General features: G+C 37.8%; 1 protein-coding gene across 1 annotated transcript in view; it reads right to left on the reverse strand.

Annotated features, from left to right (window-relative positions):
• The window catches only part of LOC109431490 (zinc transporter ZIP1), a 98,861-nt gene that overhangs the window by 59,132 nt on the left and 19,989 nt on the right, over positions 1 to 19,740 (reverse strand). The gene's annotated exons all lie outside the window — the stretch shown is intronic.

The raw sequence follows: 19,740 nt of genomic DNA on the forward strand, positions 1-19,740 counted from the left end.
TGAAAATATTGCTTCGTTATTTAATAAAAAATCAAAAACCAAGAAAATGAGAAAATGCTTCCAGTTTCGCCTTAAGTCCAGTGATTCAATAACACTACGGAATCAGTTCAAAATTTGTCCAGTATAGAAGAGAATCGCATTCTAAATGATACCGAAGAAAAATATGCTTTAAAGTACATTCTTCATCATAAATTTAATACTTAATGATGGCCATAATGAAAAATTGCATACTTTTTGCTCCATAAATGCAAGTTTTTGATTCTAGAGAAGCTTATTATTATTTATTTTCAGCAAGGTCTGACCCTATGTGATTATATACCTTATTTGAAAATAATCACATGTTAATTTTTATTTTCGCCATCATTGTTAAGTTGTATTTGCAATAGAGTACATCGTTATTTAGAAGAACCTTCAAAGAACGAAGCGGTTTTATCTCCGGTAACTGCCATGAAACACAGTAACCAAGCCAACAATGCTATCAAAAAGCGGTTTTCTGCATTTGAAATTGCGTTATTAATACTTTCGACTAGATCCATTGAAAACATTCAAAATTTAATATTTTTATACGTTTTTGTTTAACAAATAAATTTTATTCTGAAAATCGAGTCCAACTTGTAACTTTGATATCTCAACAACCATTATTCCGATTAGGTTTATATTTTGCCAGAATATGTATCACTCAAACTGCTGCAGCATGGCAAACACTTTTATGCAATTAAAAACGATACATCGATGTTTTACAGAAATATTGTGTTTATCTTTAGTTTTTGGGAATTGAAAAATTGATCTCTCGAAACACTTTGCCACATTTCTATGAAGTTCAATAATTGTAACCCAATTTATTTATGGTTATTATCTGCTAATATAATGTACTGAACAACTAACCAAGGCTGCTCAAATTTGAACTACGCGTTTTCTTTTTATAGCCTTGCAAAGTTGTCCTCTTTATAAAATGAACAGTCCTTATACCAAGAATCGACGAAATTTGTTGACGAGCATCCCTAAAACTGCAAAAAAGCGAAATATCGGGCAATATTGTTTTGGTTTTGCGGTGTATCAGGCAATACCTAAGTAAAAGCGGGAGCAATTCGGAAAAAAATCTATGCAACGCTGTGAGGGAAAACATACACTCCAGTACAGTAATGCTTTTCCCCTAGCCCAGGGGTCCCCCGGATTTTTGTCTAGGAATTCCTCGAGGAGATTCGTTGGAAATCATCCAGGAGTTTCAGGATTTCCAGAAGATCTTCGGGATCGGGAGTTCCGTAGGAATTCCTCCAGGAGATCCTCGATAATTCCTACTGGAGTTCCTCGGGATTTCTTCCAGGAGCTCCTCGGAAATATCTCCAGAAGTTCTTCGAGGATTTTTTCCAGGAGTTCATCTGGAATTTCAGCAGGAATTCATTGGGAACCAAAACCTGTGAGCGAAAACAATTGGTACTTCGCATACCTAAAATTCAGCATATTAGTAGTTCCGTGTAAAAAATTGAGCGCAAGCCATCAACGCAACCCAAAGTTACAGTTACAGCATCCCAAACTTGGCCATTTAGTATCGAATTCGGCGTTTGGCCGATCAATTATGCACCACAGTGTGTATCATGTCGGCGTCGAGTCAACGCCTTTATATATGATGTCACTCTACAATGCTTGGTATAGAGCACAGGGAGAACACAGCATACTTTTCGATTTTCAATATTAATTTTATACTTAAGCCAAAATATGGAGTGTGAAAACATATGAAGAAATTTTAGCATGACCTCCTGGAGGAATTCACGATGAATTCCTAAAGAGAATTCCCGAGGAACTTCAGAAGAAATTCTCGAGGAGCTCCTGGAGGAATTCCCTAAGAGCTCTTGGACGAATTCCCGAAGAACTCCTGGAGGAATGCCAAGGAATACATAGAGGAGTTTCCTCTCCAGGAACTCCAGGAGGAATTAACAAGTAACTCCTGAAGATATATGGGGAATATGTTCAACAGATTTCCGAGGTACTCTTGAAAGAATTTTTGAGGAACTCGTAGAGAAATTCCCGAGGAACTCCTGGTGTAATTCCCGAGGAATTCCTGGAGGAAATCCAGAAGAACTTCTGGAGAAATTTCCGAGGAAATTCTTGATAAATTCCGACAGTTACATGAAAAAAATTCCTGAGGACTCCAGAAAAAAATCCAGAGCATCTCTTACAGGAATTCCAGAGGAAGCTTCTAGAGGAATTCTCGGAAAACTCCTGGGGGAATTTCCGAGGAATTCTTGGAAGATTGCCCAAGGAAGTCCTCGAAGAAATTCCGAGATACCCTAGGAGGAATTCCCTAGGAACTCCTGGAAGAATTGCCGTGAAAGTTGTATAAGAATTTTTGGAATTGGAAATTGTTCGGATACGGGTCGGGTTCGGGTCTGAAAAATCTGAAACCCGACCATCTCTACAACATACACACAATAAACTCGAAAAGTTGCATCCTTTACGAGAAAAATCGTAAATTAAGGGAGTTTGGCTGCCAGTTCTTACGAGTGTGATGCAAAATGTATCCCTAAGTGATTTTCGACCAGCATAATTATGCGATTTCCGGTTGTCTGGGAGGTTCCTTAAATGTAAAAATTATCTTGTACACGTCCCTAATTGTAAAACTATTCTTCTTTAGTTAACCCTTGAAAAAGGCCAAATACATTAGGCCGAAACGTCGGGCAATACCAAAAAAACGGGCGATGCCAAAACCAAATTGGGTAATGCCACTGAGACTGAGACTGAGAATTCCGAAACCTCTTAAACATAGAATTTCCAGTCGAAAATCTTCAGCGTTTTATAGAAGTTCTCGAGGAATCTTAAAAGGCTTTTATGGGCAAATCTTCGGACAAATGTGCGGGAAATTCTGAATGAAGCTCTGTTTGAAATTCAAGTGGGAATATCCGAGAAAAAAACCTTTCGGTGAAACTTTCAGAATGTTTTCTGAGATTTTTTGTAAAACTACAGGAATTTATAAACTAATCAACAGAAATTGAAACGCATTTCATCTAAAAGTCTTCACATAATTTTAAATGTCTTCAATAAATCTTCACAAAAATAAATATTTAATGTTTGCATACAAGTTAAAATATCTTCAAATTGAATATATGCCTTCACATCTGGCATCCATGAGGTGGAGCCCGTCGAGATATGAACTTCTGCACGAGTTGTCACAAAAAAATGACGTTTGAGCGGTGCCGTCAACTCCATTGTTGAACAATGGAAAAGGCAGACAGACAGACATACCTAATTCGTATCGTTGACGATGGACAGGCTGTGGAGTGCAACCTCCAACGCTAGACGATGTCAAGACACCTATTAGAGAACTGAAGAACAAACAAGCACGGTTGTGATCAGCTTAACTCTTACACCGCAGTACACCTGATTCTTTTTTTGTATGGGTCGTTTTATTCAGCCATAACTTAATAAATTTTGAACCAATGGACTTGATTTTTCGAGACCGTATCTCTCTGACTGAGTCCATAAAATGATCCGTGTAGAAAAAAAAAGAATCAAATGTATATTGAAGATATTGGAAGAGGACGAACTGCCTGCTGGTTGGTTGAATGGTCTCATTTGCCCTCCATACAAGAAAGGGCCTAGACTAGAGAACGCGAGCTATAACACAATAAGCTTTTGTCCGGAGGTCTGCTCCGGATCAGGCTAAGGCCGATTGGGCAGTCCTCCCTCTGTGAATACCAGGCGGGTTTTCATGGTGGCTGTAAACGACGGATCAGATGTTCGCCCTGCGGCAGAATCTCGATAAATTCCGGGAGCGGTACTTGCAGCACCACGAAATAGTTCTGATCTGATTCAGTGAAAAGAAATCAGTTATGGCAGATTATGGTCAAACATGGTATTCCGGCAAAGATGATAAAACTGATTCGTGCGACGCTTTGCAGATCAAAATCAAGTGTGGCTGTGAAGGAGCTGTTCATACCCTCATCTCATGGAAAAAAATCAAGAACAGTTCCCTGAAAGAAATCCTCCTGTGAAAACTTCTAAGCATTGCTGAAGGAATTTCTGAAACAACCCCTAAAGGAAGTTTTCCTGTGGAGGATTCCTTGAAGGAGCCTTTCGTAGAGAAAGCCCCTAACTAATTTCGAAGAAATATCTGGGGGCATCTATTAGGTACGTCATGCCAAAAATTGGGAATTTTAAAATCCCCCTCCTCCCCTTCCTGTGCGTCTGCAGCAGTTATAACACATCATAATTATTACATACACTTCACCATCGAGTTTGCCATAAGTGTCGTTACTACACCCAATTATATCATTTGATCTAAATACCTACAATAATCAGTATTATACGGATCGATTTCTTTCTGTGTCTGATCTTGGGTACTTTAATTGACACGCCGTGACGTGCAGCTGTAGAACTCAATCTAATCCACAGATTAACTCTGAGGAGGTAATGATTCGTCACCATCAGCATTTTGTTGACGTAATTGTACCTGTATTAAAATCATATGTCCAACAAACCGCAGCTACATATCTTAGTAGAGCCATCGAGCTTTGCGTCAGTAAGGACAGTCAGGTGTCAGCATTTTCGACAGACCAGCTTTGAAATTGTCTGTTTACACCCTTAGTCATGGTCAAGCGCACAACAAAATACGCACCCGTTTCATAATTTACGTTCTGCGGTGGCCGGACTTTCACTACGCTATGATGGCGGCGTTTCTGCTTCGATGAACAGTTTCCCCAAGGTAACCCAGTTTTGTGGGGCATGTTCTCCTTCACCGAGGAACCGCGCCGAGCGCTTACATATAACCGTTCTAGGGATAGTAGAACGAATCAAAGGTGCCAGCAGCCAGCTCGACTTTCGACGACTACTACTGTTTTTGCTGATGGCGGTACAAGTATTTCGCTAACGGGTGCAAAAAGGTGCATTGGTTCGATTCATTCATAGCGCACTTGTTGCAGCTCGTCGTACTAATGAGTCACAGCTTGTATTGATTAGAAACTCACGTTTTCAATTCACATGCAGTCACGAGTGAACTACACACGAATACGAACTTGTGTATCATCAGATAAATGCTTAGTGAAAAAGGCTTCAAGGCTATTTAGGAAAAAGATTGCAAAAAAAAAACAGTAAACGAAATCACAAAACTTCATCTATGTTGCAGAACAAGGCAAGACGAAATTAATTTCTGTAATGCAAAGCTATTCTTTAAATATGCATGCACTTCCCGTTATCTATTTCACTGTCGTACTGAATAGCTAACCAATTGAACAACAATCTCAAATCAAGCCGTGCCATTTCCTCGTAGTTCTGCGAGGCACGTCTTCCCAAACAAAGCCTTTGCAAATCTTGCCCTCCTCAAGATGAACTATAAGTTGAGAAATTCCCCACGCGGCCATCAATCCTATGCAACTTCACATTCACTTAATCATAGGAACACGCCGTACCGCGCAATGCCACGCCAAGCCTCACGCCGGTATGAAGCTTGCAGAAAGAGCGGAACAAAACAGAATCACCGCAGCCACCAAACAGGTTTCTGACGAATCGTCCACCAGTCGTCGTTGTCGTCGTCGAACGCCGTTCAAACCGTTCAAACCGATTCTACCCTAGCATTTAAGTCACCGGTCGTCCGTCCAGCGCACCACAGCCAGCCCGCGCCGGGTCGCCACTCGCAAGTCGACCGACATCGTTGATCGTTGTTGATTGGATCCGAATAGGGCTGGTAATGATCCTCCCCGACCGCTCAACCCCTAAACAGTGCCAGGCCAGCTAAGCTCTACCCAGTGGAAGCGAGGTGGTGTAGTAGTGCGCGGCCTGGTTGATGGGAGTTTTTGTTCCGTTCCGTTAACGTTGAACCATTCGTCATTGAAATCATTGTCATCATCAAACATTTGAAAGCAGTTTTTTCGTTCAAATCAAACATTCTGGTAACGAAAATGGATTCACTGCGTTTCACATGAGGAATGTAATGCAGTGAATACATTTTCTTGGTCATTGTTTTGATGTACAACGAAAAAACTGCTTTTCTATTACCAAAATATGATGACGAATGCTTGAGCCTTAAGGCGAATATCCATTCACATCTAGCATGACACTCCTAGAAGCAGAGAGCGCTCAGTTCGCACATTCATATTTGGTTTTCAGCAAAGACATCGTACATCAAGACTGGTTTACTTCTGTACCAGAAGACTTTTCAGATTGATGTATGATTTTTTAAGACGAAAAAAAAACAGTGTTTGGAAATTATAAACTGATTCGTGCCAAATTATTGAAATCTATCAGTTTCAATGATTGCACTTGTTACTTCTTGTTTTTACTTCGGGAGTAATCAACTCTTGCTAAATCACGTTACACCTGCGCAGGTCTGCCAGACAGTGGAGTCATCGAGGTCTCCAAGTTCACTGAGTACCGTAAAACGGGGTAACTTTGACAGTTTTTCAGCAAATTTCCTTAATTTTTTTTTTCATGTAACCGAGTTTTCCCTCGTTTCATATTTTTAAAATAAGTATTGAGGTATCAGTTTCGTACGAAACTACACGTACGAAACTGATTACACTCATTCCAAGAGGGTATTCTGCTTAGAGGGTTCGAAAAGTCGGTACAAGACTGACGTATCAGTTCTCTCTCTCTCTCTCTTCTTGGTGTAACGTCCTCATTAGGACAAAGCCTGCATCTCAGCTTAGTGTTCTATGAGCGCTTCCACAGTTATTAACTGAGAGCTTTCTCTGCCAATGACCATTTTGCATGCGTATATCGTGTGGCAGGCACGAAGATACTTTATGCCCAAGGTAGTCAAGGAAATTTCCTTTACGAAAAGATCCTGGACCGACCGGGAATCGAACCCGTCACCCTCAGCATGGTCATGCTGACTACCCGTGCGTTTACCGCCTCGGCTATATGGGCCCAGGTATCAGTTATAGATTGTGAATAAAAGATTTGATAATTATGAATATTTTTATTACTTTTAATTGTTCATATGAGCAAGAATCACATTTTCATTTTAGAGTAACTTTGATAGTTCCCTGAAAAAACACATTAAATCCTAAAAAATAATCTCAGATTGAAATATTAGGACTGCAGGCTTCCCAAAAGTACCGCATCATGATAGCATATTGATGGCTGTCACACTCTTATTCCCATGACAGCCTTGTGAATGCATGGTTCATGACAGCCCACAGAATAAAACTCATGCGACCTACAACATCACTGTCGGGAACTGCTCACATCGTCTGCTTTCGCTGTGCGTTCGTTTGCCGATGACAACCTCGGCTCTCACCCAAACCGTCTCTCGTTGGCTGGACACGAAGTGACGAAAATCGCTGCGCTCGGCCCGAGCATTTTACTTCTGTTGAACGTGTCGAGTGCCACGCTTAAAATTTTCGATGCATTTAATGTGTTATGTATTTTTTCTAAGTCTGTAAGTCTAATAGAGTATTTTGCATAGCATTATTTTTATTGGCATGTGAAATGCACTGCCATGTTTTCAATATAAAAGAGAGTTGAATCTCACATCAGTGGTATATTTTAGCTAGATTACAATTTTGACAAACGCTGGCAAAAACTTCTTTCCGCCCCTGGGGCATCTTGTGAAAGGCAGATCATGTTTGTAAAAAAATATTTATTGAGCACATATTTTGTGTCATCTTCGGTAAGTAGGCCTTGACCAGGTTAAACGGTTTTTTTCTTCGCTTGTCAATTTTTTTCTCCTAATTTCAGATTCAAGTATCGGATATTGGACTTTTACGGAATTGCAGAGCTGTTTTACTTGCTGGATTACTTTAAGCGTTGCTGTTCAAGTTTTGGATTGATTTCGTTCGTTGTTTTTGGTTTTCGTTCGTTGGAAGTTGGACGGTGGTAGAGTTCAAGTTATCGTTTGTTGCTGGTTGGACGTTTCCCTTGTTGAAGTTCGGTGTGATTGAAGTCGCTGAAGCTGCTTGTATTGAACTCGTGCCATTTGGAATTTCTACTCGGGTTGTTTCAAGAGCTGCTGTGCAAGTTTGTTCGACGTCGGGTTTTGTTGAAGTTTGGTGCGTGTCAAGTTAAGTATCATATTTTATTTATTATCCTATTTTCTTACCTTCACTCCATATAGAAAATTACCAATCTAGACAGAGGATTCCTTTTTTAAGTTTCCATTATGGAAACAGATGAGGGAGGGGAAGAGGGGTCAAAAAATGATCAAATTATTGGAACCTCTTCGGTGAATAAACCTTTTCGTGTAAAACTTTACCCACCCAGTTTTGCTGGCCCTTTTGTGGTTTATTTCCGGAAGAAACAAAACCCTATTAATGTGTTGCTAATTTCCTCTGAGATTTATAAAAAATACAAATCTGTAAAGGAAATTAAAAAAATTTCGCTTGATAAACTACGTGTAGTTTTCGGATCTCGAGATGAAGCTAATGCTCTTCTGGAATCCAAATTGTTTTGTAATTCCTATCGTGTGTACGCTCCATGCGATTCATGCGAAATAAATGGAATTATTTATGATGAATTTTTGGACTGTGATGATGTCATAAATCATGGTTCTGGTTTTTTTAAGAACAAATCCATTGCCTCGGTTAAGGTTTTGGATTGTGTTCGTTTATCGAAATTGTATTTTGATGGAACTAGTTCCAAATATGTTCACTCAGATTGTATCAAAATAACATTTTCCGGTTCAGTTCTACCGGATTATGTTAAGATTGATCAAGTCATTTTCAGCGTGAGACTTTATTACCCCAAACTCATGCATTGTGATCGATGTCTTCTGTTTGGTCACACTTCCAACTTTTGCTCAAACAAACACAAATGTGCTAAATGTGGGGAACCACATTCTACATCTGATTGTGTCAAACAGTCAGATAAATGTATTTATTGTAATCAAAAACACAATTCTTTAAAAAAATGTGTTGTTTATATTGAAAATCAAACAAAATTCAACCAAAAAATTAGATACAAAAATCATGCTTCGTATGCTGAAATAACAAAATCTTCCAATGACGTTTCTACTCCCAATCCATTTGACATCTTACCAGATAATGAGATTGTTGGATCATCTGTTAGTTCTAACAATTTCGTCTACAAACCTCCTACAAAAAGGAAAAAAATAAATAAAAAATCATCTAATGATCAACATAACTTTTCGGAACCTCAACCATCTACTTCTTTTGATGCACATTTTCCACCCCTTAGTGCTTCCGCCCCTTCAAAAACTATTCCTGGTTTTAGGAAAATTGAATCTGATCCAACTCAAAACAGTAATGAACAATCTTCGAACAATATGACAAATGAATCCTCCAATAATTCCGTTTTGAGCATTTTGGAAGAGTTAATTGATTTTTTGGGACTGAGTGATTTCTGGAAAAAAATTATCAAATTAATTTTACCCTTTTTGTCTTCTCTTTTGGAAAAATTGAACACATTTGGACCCCTTATTTCTTCATTATTTTCATCTTAATGGCTTCCAAAAATAGCAGTCATGACCTTCACGTTTTGCAATGGAATTGCCGCAGTGTTATTCCAAAAATAGACAGATTGAAAGTTTTGTTATCAAATTTTGATATAGACATATTTTGTTTAAATGAAACATGGTTAGTGCCTTCTAAATTTTTTCGTATTCCAAATTTTCATATTATTCGCAAAGATAGGGAATTACCATTTGGCGGAGTATTGATTGGCATTCGTAATGATATTGAATTTAAATATTTGAATTTGCATTTGCAAGGCCAATCACAAATAGAATGTATTGCTATTTCAATTAAAAAAGAAAAACATAATTTTTCTATTGCTTGTTTTTATATTCCTCCCAACGCTAGTTTTTCTTTGGCACAAATTAGAGATATATTACAGCAAATTCCTTCTCCATTTTATATATTAGGAGATTTCAATGCTCATAACTTAGCATGGGGTAATGACAGAATTGATGGTAGAGGTTCCTTAATTATGGATTTGATTGATGAACTAAATTTAAATATTTTAAATGATGGTTCATATACTAGGATTGCTGTGCCTCCTAGTAACCATTCGTGTATTGATTTGTCACTTTGCTCGAATAATTTGACATTTCAATCATCTTGGTCAACTATCAATGATCCAAACGGTAGTGACCATTTACCAATTTTGATTCGTATGCACATTGCTGTTAGAAATAAATTAATTAACGAGCCTAGTGTTTTTGATTTGTGCAAAAATGTTAACTGGACAAAATTTTCTGATTTTATATCTATTTCTGTAATATCAAATGTAAATTCAGCTTCACCAATTGACAATTATAACAATTTTTCAAAATTAATAATTGATAGTTTGCGTAAATCTCAAACTAAACCATTTGTTTCGGGTACTGTTAAAAAGGCACGTCCTTCTTTTTGGTGGGATAGTGAGTGTTCCAATGCATTGAAAAATAAATCCGATGCTTTCAAAAATTTTCGTAGATCAGGCTCCAGAGATAGTTACCTATTGTATTGTAAAGCTGAAGCTCAGTTTACCAGACTTACCAAATTCAAAAAGAGAAATTATTGGAGAAATTTTGTAGAAAATCTAGACAGTGAAACTTCATTGCCCACTTTGTGGTCTGTAGCACGAAATTTAAGAAATTATGATTCTAATGTTCCTGTAGTTTTGGAATACTCAGAAGAATGGATTGAAAAATTTGCTTCAAAAGTATGTCCTGACTTTGTTGCTACTTTCATAAATTATAAAACAAATTCTTTAAATTATTTTCCAGAGCTATGTAATCCATTCTCCTTGGCTGAATTTAATCTTGCTTTATCTATTACCAAAAATACAGCTCCGGGTATTGATAACATAAAATTTATTGTTTTAAAAAAATTGCCTGATGAAGGAAAACTTCATTTACTTTCGATATATAACAGCTTCTTTCTTCAAAATATCATTCCTTCCGAATGGCGCTCCATCAAAGTAATAAGTATTCTTAAGCCTGGTAGAGATCCTTCATTGGCTGACAGCCGAAGACCTATCAGTTTGCTATCATGTTTACGTAAACTCATGGAGCGAATGATTTTAAATCGTCTTGAATTTTGGGCGGAAGAAAACAATATTTTTTCTCCTTCTCAATTTGGATTTAGAAGGGGTCGTGGTATGCGTGATTGTGTTTCACTTTTAGCTTCAGAAGTTCAACTTGCATTTAATCAAAAACAAGATGTAGTTTCTACTTTTCTGGATGTCTCTGGAGCTTATGATTCTGTTCTGATTGATTTGTTGTTCAAAAAAAATGAACAGTTTGAAAATTCCATGTATAATTTCAAATTTTTTATATAATTTATTTTCATTTAAAATTATGCATTTTTTTCATAATAATTCTTCCAAAACAACAAGATATAGTTTCTTTGGCCTTCCACAGGGATCATGTTTAAGTCCGTTTTTATACAATTTATTCACTAGTGACATGGCATCCATTATTCCTAATGGTTGCTATTTGCTTCAATTTGCTGATGATAATGTTCTTTCCATACGTGGAAAAAGTAGAGATGTTATTGAACATTTTATGCAATGTGCCTTGGATAATTTGGATATGTGGGCTCATGAAAATGGATTTACATTTTCAGTTCAAAAAACAAAATTTATTTTATTTTCTAGAAAACATTCGCCCATAAGCATTAATTTATTTCTCAATGGACTTGAAATAGAACAAATTGATGAGTATAAATATCTTGGTATTTGGTTTGATTCTAAATTAAATTGGAACACTCATATTATATACATACAAAAAGTATGTTCAAGAAGAATTAATTTTCTTCGTACAATTACTGGTACATGGTGGGGTGCAAATCCTTCTGATTTGATAACACTATATAAAACCACTATTCGTTCAGTAATGGAATATGGTTGCTTTACTTTTGGAAGTACTGCGCAAACTCATTTTTCCAAACTTGAAAAAATACAATACCGTTGTTTGAGAATTTGTTTAAAACTAATGAATTCCACTCATACTCAATCTGTTGAAGTTCTTTCTGGTATTATCCCACTGAAAATTCGTTTTCAGGAGCTAAATAGCAAATTTTTGATAAATTGTTTTGCAAATAATCATCAAATCATAAGCACTTTGGAGTCGTTATACCAAATTAATCCTACTAATAGAATATTGGATTCCTTTATTCATTGTTCAAATCAAGATCTTTTACATGTGCATTCGAATGGGTTTTATGATTTTAAATTAAACATACATACATATGAACCATTAATTGACTTGTCCTTATTTTATGAATTGCGACAAATACCAAAGCTTGAACATTCGAAATTTGCAAATTTACTATTTAAACGTAAATTTGATGTATTCAACCCTACACAAATGTATTTTACAGATGGCTCTCTAATTGATGGCACCGCAGGTTTTGGAATATATAACTTATTTTCAGCTCATTTTTATAAATTACAATCTCCGTGTTCTGTTTTCATAGCAGAACTCATTGCTTTGTATTTTACTTGTAACATGATCAAAGATTGTCCGCCCAATTTTTATATAATATGCACTGACAGTTTCAGTTGTCTGAGTGCTTTGAATACTATCAAATTCAATTTCAAATCACATCATATCTTGTTGATGTTGAAAAAAATATTGTTTGATTTGCATTATGAAGGATATGTTATTAAATTTGTTTGGGTTCCTGCTCATTGTAATATTTATGGCAATGAACAGGCGGATTTATTGGCAAAATTTGGGGTTATGCGTGGACAAATTTATCATCGTGATATATTTCCTTCTGAATATTTTCCCAATCTGAGAAATTATTCTCTAAATGCTTGGCAAATCAATTGGAATTCTAGTGATAAAGGGCGATGGTGTCATTCAATATGTCCCAAGGTGAATCATTTTCCTTGGTTTAAAAATGTATCTGGGAGTAGAAATTTCATTTGTGCTTTTTCGAGATTGATATCCAATCATTATATTTGTAATAGTCATTTGTATCGTATCAACATTGTAGATTCAAACTTATGCGAATGTGGCTTATCGTATGAAGACATTGATCACATTATAATTAATTGTCCTCGGTTTATTGCACCGAGGAAGATATTATTTGATAGCCTAATTGCAGCAGGTTTTTCAATTCCTGTATCTATACGGGATGTTTTGGGCTTAAAAAATGAACATATATTGAAACTTTTGTTCAAATTTCTAAATGAGATTGCCTATTTTGTTTGATACTGTTCCCCTTTTTTTGGTATTCTTTATTTTCAGCCTTGAAGATTCGTTTCTGATGACCCCCTGACCCCTCCCCCTCCCCCATTAGGATTTCTGGATTTCCGGAGACTCGTTTTACGATTTGGCATGCTGTCAAGAAAGCGGCTCCGTTATGGTTCATTGCCGTGTGAGCCTTTAGTTTTAAGTTATTTTTGTAATGTTATTTGAAAAGAAAAAGAGGTTTTGTGCCTCTTTGAGAAAGATTTCGTTTTTGAAATGCCGAAATCACTCAAAGGGGTTTTTCCCTCTTTCTAAATTTCAAGTTAAAATAAACAATAAACAATACACATATTTTGTGAATAACTTTTAGCGTTAAGCCATGTGCTCCCGTGACAGCCTATGACACCCTTTACGCGACAGCCGGCATGGTTAGCCGAAGATTGTCATCGCCATGCGGCCAACAATACTCACGACGTTTCCCACTCGGCTCGATACGACTCGAGTATGCATCTGTCAGGCAAGCAGCCGAAGCAGCGGCTGTTTCAATACATCTTTTGCTTATGCGTGTGCGTGCTGTTGGCGATACATTTCTCACTGATGGTATTGCACACGGTAACGAGAGATGGTCTGCACACATAAGAGAGTGTCGATTCAGCCTTGCGCAGGCTGTTGTGAGAAGGATGTACATTTGGAAAGCCTGATTAGGAGTATGAACATTATGAGAGAAGCCTTGTTGAATATATCATATTGAATTTTTACATCAAAACATGGATTTTTCACAAAATTCTACATATAAAAATGAGTTTGTGGATTACTGAGTAAAAACCACAGTGAATTTAGCTATCAAAAAGCATACACACCAAACTTTGATTTTCTCATCCAGCAAAACGAATTGCTGGATGAGCATCAGCAAATTACATTTTGCTGAAATATCGTTTCTGCTAACTGATTAATCAGCAAACATTGGAAAAGCTGGCTAATCAGCAAAACATTTGTCAAACACTTACAATTTTCTGTATGAAGTGTTGCTCGCCTCCTCATCCCGACTTCCAAACCGACGTTAGAACTAGCAAAAATCATGAAAACTCCGTCAAAAAAGTCTTCGGCAGCTTAGAGAATAAAGCGCAATGTTTGAAAGTATGTCTCTTACATTTGTACACTGCTGGCTTAATCAATTTCAGCCTTGATTTCAGCTAATTAGAAACCATTTAAAAAAGTTTTTGAAAAAAAAAAACAAACAAAAAACGCAGCCGGAATCGAGCGCGGACAAAATTGCTGGTTGACCAGCAAAGTATGCTGTCAGAACGAAGTGCTGAACAGCCAAAGAAAATATATTGCTGGATAGATTGCTGTAGGTATCTACAGCATGTCAAAAACCAGCAAAATTTTGCTGGTTTCCAGCGAATTAAAAATAGTGTGTAAGCTTTGTAAAATACATATTTAACGATACATCAACATGATAACATGCTATTCATGGTGAGTTCTCTTTTTTGGGTAGTTTTTGAATGGTTCATAAACAAATATTGAATACCACGGATTCAACTACATGAAATTACAAGGGCATTGCATACTTTAAGGCATTTATCGGTATATGGATATGTATTGAGCATTGTAAGGATTTCGCGACGATCGTGCAAATGTTCAATCAATGAAAGAACAATTTTCACACATCCAACAACAAAGGAAACAGCGCGTAAACAAACCGATTAGTTGAAACACCACCCCAAAATGCGCACCCACTGCTAAATTACTGTAGCGGCGACTGCAATCAATGTATGCTGAAACCGGTGTAAGTGTTGTATAATTCGTGTCGTATGTTCTACCGAGAATTTTGTGTGATTTTGTGAAAACCGTGAATGTTTAAAAAAAAGCAGGTATGTAGTATTCGTTATGAATGTAGGTTTTTCCCAGCTTAACTCCCGACAGCGATAGGCTTAGTCAGGTTCAGGCTCCACCACCCTTCACCCAAAATCTTCATCATCATCCTCACCCACCGAAGTACCAAAACCCACCACGAGATGGACGGCTACCATTCTTGGGCGGCCATGAGGAGTGGCGTAATGGGATCATTAAGAAATAATAAATGGGAGGAGGGGCAATGACCTAAGTAAGAGGTCATGGACCTCCAAGCGCTCGACGACTCCATGACTGAGGATCACTTACAAAAAGTTCGTCGAGCAAGACAGTTTTGAAAAGCTAGAGACAAGTTGTGGAAAGAAATTGGAGAAGTGAAAGTTTAAGGAAGTGCAAGTGGAAAGAAGTTTGGTGAAGTGGATATTGTAGTGTCCGCACTACTATTATTATGAATATTGTGTGCATAAATCTTAGAGTGCTTGCTGTCACCTACTCGTAGTGGATACATATGTAAATAAAGAAGTCAGTTCTATTCAGACCAACGTCGAGTGTACACGTCTCTCCGTGATGCATCCGAAAGCCACCTCCCGACACTACATTTGGCTTCGAGGATGAAATTTTTTTTGACTCTGTGATGCAATCGTACCGACTTGTTTATTAATTTCGCGTTGCAATAAAGGATAGTCGATGAAAAGACGAATGAATGCAGGCGGTCGAGTGTTCAGTTCAGCGGTTGTGATTTTGTGAAATTGCAAAGCAACAATGGCGGTGTTTGTGGGAGAGTAGAGAACACGCGAGCAATCATGGCAAGAAACAGTGCAAGAAAAACGATGAGAAAGTGATGTGCGTGCGAGGCTGCTCAGCTTGTTTACCGTCAGCTGCGGCCGATTTGGGTGGTGTGCAAGGATGCTGTTCCGGCTGCTGCTGCTACTGATGATGATGATAGTAATTGTTTTGGTTATGATTGCTTTGTGATCTAGTGGGCGGAAAAGGATGAAGAAATATTATTTTGGGTTTCATAGATGGGAAAGTGAAGGCAGGCATGGGGCACTGCATTGTTTTGATTTAGTATGGGGTTTTGAGGTTTTTTGGCCTTGTTGTTTGCATAATTTCTGTAAGAGTGAAAGAGAAGAAGAGAATTTCATGCAGTTCCCTATACACGGATAGCGATTGCTGTGTGCACGATTGAGGCGAGGGTATCCAAAATTTACGCTTCATGCTCTTTTTTGGTTTGTATTGAAAGTGTTTCCCAATGCGTTGTGCATTGCGGAATATATCTGTTTGTGGAATGGATGATTTAAACTAACTTTTCGGGCACTTGCCGCGCCAAAAGAAAATAGGCTCAACCATAATTGAACACACCATAATTGGATACACCAGGCGAAGTATTGAGTCAACGACCAACTGTAAGTAAATATTTTGTTGATAATAATTACGAGTGAAGTCACGTTACTTGAAGGTATATGCGTTGTTTTATTAATAGAGGTTTATGTTGAGTTGCGTTTGATTTATTTTTTGAGAAGTGGTGTGTGAAGGGGGTACAAAATGTAGCACACTATTGCAACAGTAGTTCACATTTCTAATTTTATACCAGGTACCAGGTTCACTACTTGAGTGCATTGGTGACAGAAATCTGAATGGATGCAGTGAAATGGGTCGAGCACCGGATTCACTGCTGATGAAGAAGTTAATGATTCTAGATTAGTTGATTAAAACAAGTGAAATGGGTTGTATACCTGATTCATTATAATTAGGTGCATTGTATGAGATGAAAACAAATGCGGTGAAATGAGTCGAGTACTGGATTCACTGGTAGTTAAAAAAAAAACAATTGTTGAGAGGAGTTTGTTACTGGGATATATTTTGAAATAGACGAAGTGTATAAGAGACTCAAACATAAAATAATACAGTGAAATGGGTCGAGTACCGGATTCACTGATGATTCTAGGTTATTTGGTGGTGGAGCAGATACTTCTAGATTGATTGATTGAACGAAGTGAAATGGGTTGCATACCGGATTCACTTAGGGTAAAACGGTATAATGCGCCCCACCGGGGTAAAACGCCTTCCTTCATTTTCTTGCGATTCAAGCGCTTTTCGCATGCGTGATCGATTATAAATCTTAAATATTGAAGAAAAATTGCCATCAAGCTGTTCCGTTAGTTGATTGGTACAGAAAAGCAATAAAAATATCAAAAAGTCTGAAATCGAGGCTTTTGGCATAATATTTTACCTCTTGTAAGCTGGCTTCATTGTAAACGAAGCAAGTTCTGTTCGCTTGTGTTATTTTGCAACTTGTATGCAGTTAAACACTCGTAAAAAGACCCTCAGAGGAAAAGCATGTGGTAGTATTATCCCCTGGTACACTTGTATCACGGAGCTTGACGTTTTAATTTGATGGGGCGTATTGTCCCGTTTGTTTTGAAAAAGCAAATTCTGGAACGTTTTCGAAAAACGTTTCAAAGCTTCCATAGTCGCCCCTCCAGAGGCAAAGTTCGCATGCAACACTTCAATGACTTTAGGAACAACGATTTGCAGTGGACAATAGATGGAATAAGGCGCTAGTTTGAGATATATTGCCATTTCTGCTTAAGGGGGCATATTATACCTGTTTACCCTATTAGGCGCATTATTTCCATAGGGTATTGGTTCTCTTATTAAGCATGTGGCTCCCATTTTCATCCTACGAAAAACAAAGGATTGAAGCGCTGTTTGTTTTGTTTTTAATTTTTGTTTTTTTTTTCGTTAGAAGTGAGCAATCTTGAAAACAAAGAGAACGGAATCAATCGATGCCGTAATCGCTTGTTTTCGAATAGGATGGATATGGAAGCGTGAGATAACTGATGGCACATATACCCTACATGGTGAAATGAGTCGAGAACAGGATTCACCGGCAGTCTTAAAAAAAAAGTTATTGAAGAGGAGTGTTGGATTAATACTGGGATGCATTGTAAATCAGAGGATCCGCAAGCAGCAGGGTAGGTCTACTGCTCATCTTTTGCGAGTGTGTTAGTGTCGACCTGGGGCCTGGTCGAGTCCTGCTTGGAGGTCGGTTTGTGTTGCCGATTGGGATGGCCCACCAGGTCGAATTGTGTTATTTGGGAAAGCCCGCTCGATGCATGTTGGGTTAGTTTGTTGGAGTTTGACGTGCCTGCACCCTCCCTGTTGTAAATAGCCGAATAGGATAGTGAAATAGTGAAAATAGTGAAATGGGTCGTATACTGAACGCACATTTTTGAATGGTTTAAACTGAAATAAAAATAAAAAAAACAGTGAAATGGGGTCGAGAACCGGATTCACTGGTGATTCTAGATGAATTTATTGCAAAGCTAGTGATCAAGCTTGCTATTTGGTGAAAACATTCACGAAATGATGCGATTCGCTTTCGACAATGAATACGTTTTCACCCTTCCTTGCTTTATCAAACCAATCATCCGTACAAATAGCACACGAGCCGACTCGACGCTGATCAGCATTGTTGGCTGCTCCTTTTCGTCGTTGAGCTGTTGCGTTCCAGCCAAGCCTGTCTTTTCATCGCTTTCGATGCTTTTCGATCAGCTTATCGCGAAGCATCGTAGGCTGGAAACTTTATTGGTGTGGTGTCGGTACATGCGAATGATGCTTCTGTGTGCGTGTCGTAGCTTCTAAAACCAACCCATTCGGTGTTGTTCGGCTGTTCGGGTGAGCATGTGGCGGCAATGACAGATGTGTGCAAAATCGTTTGTGAGTTGCATCATGGTCGTTTTGCCACCTCTTTGCTTATGGTCATCGCTGAGCAGTGTACAGTTCAATCGCAAGCGATAAAAATACAATTGATGAGTTGATTGAGCATTCGTGAGGTGATAATTTGCATCATTGCTAGTGATTCTAGAATAAATTGATTAACAGTGTGAAAGAAATTGAATATCGGATTCATTAACAAATGCATTGGATGTGATGAAAATAAATGTGTTGGAATGTCGTGTACTAGATTCACTAAGTCTACAAGAGTTCAATAAGGGGAGTGAAGTGAATAGTTACTGGACATAAAAATAATGCATTCAAATTGCAATAGCGAATACGGAGTAGTGCACTGGATTTCCTGAAGATTGCCTAAAAACATGGGACTGTTTGAACCGCTCAGGAAGAGAATTATATGTAGCAGATAGAATCAACAATATTTTGATTATTGATTTACTGAAGTAATCGTAGAAGTTGTTAGTAAAACAGAGTTTTTGAATAGTAATGATTTCGAAAACAAAGACTCCGCTATTGAATCCTTGGCGTAATTCATCTTGAAAATGTCTTTGGACCAGATCAGTCAAACATTATTCGAATGTGGATTGATGCCAACATGGATTGACTCATGTGTAGTTTGAAAATTTGTGATGGTCGGCTTTTCAGTTTGAGAGTGGATAATGTTAAATATGGTTTTGTTGTAGGATTTTGATGCCCGTAGCGAATTAGAACGTGTTCATTTTATTCATTTTTTTAGTTCAAAATATCTTAGAAGTGAGATATTTAATTTGCGGCACGCCAGAAATATATTCTTCAATCAGAAAAGACTTGCACTTATTACAATTGGTTTAGTCGGCCTGAGCATAGGTGATATGGAGACATGAGCTCTAAAGGGCGTTTCATGGAATGAAACGTGAAAGAAGAGATCTAGTGACGAAGCAGTTGCCGAGGCTTCCACCAAACGGGCTTCTAAGAAGTGTGCATTTAAATCATGAGGAGAAGAACCATAAAGGATGGAAAAAAGGATATCTGTGTTTTAAGGAAGGTTTTCTAATAGTTAGTTATGTTAGTTATAAGTGATTAAGTATTAAGCATTT

This window comes from Aedes albopictus, chromosome 1 (assembly GCF_035046485.1).
Source record: "Aedes albopictus strain Foshan chromosome 1, AalbF5, whole genome shotgun sequence".
NCBI lineage: Eukaryota > Metazoa > Arthropoda > Insecta > Diptera > Culicidae > Aedes > Aedes albopictus.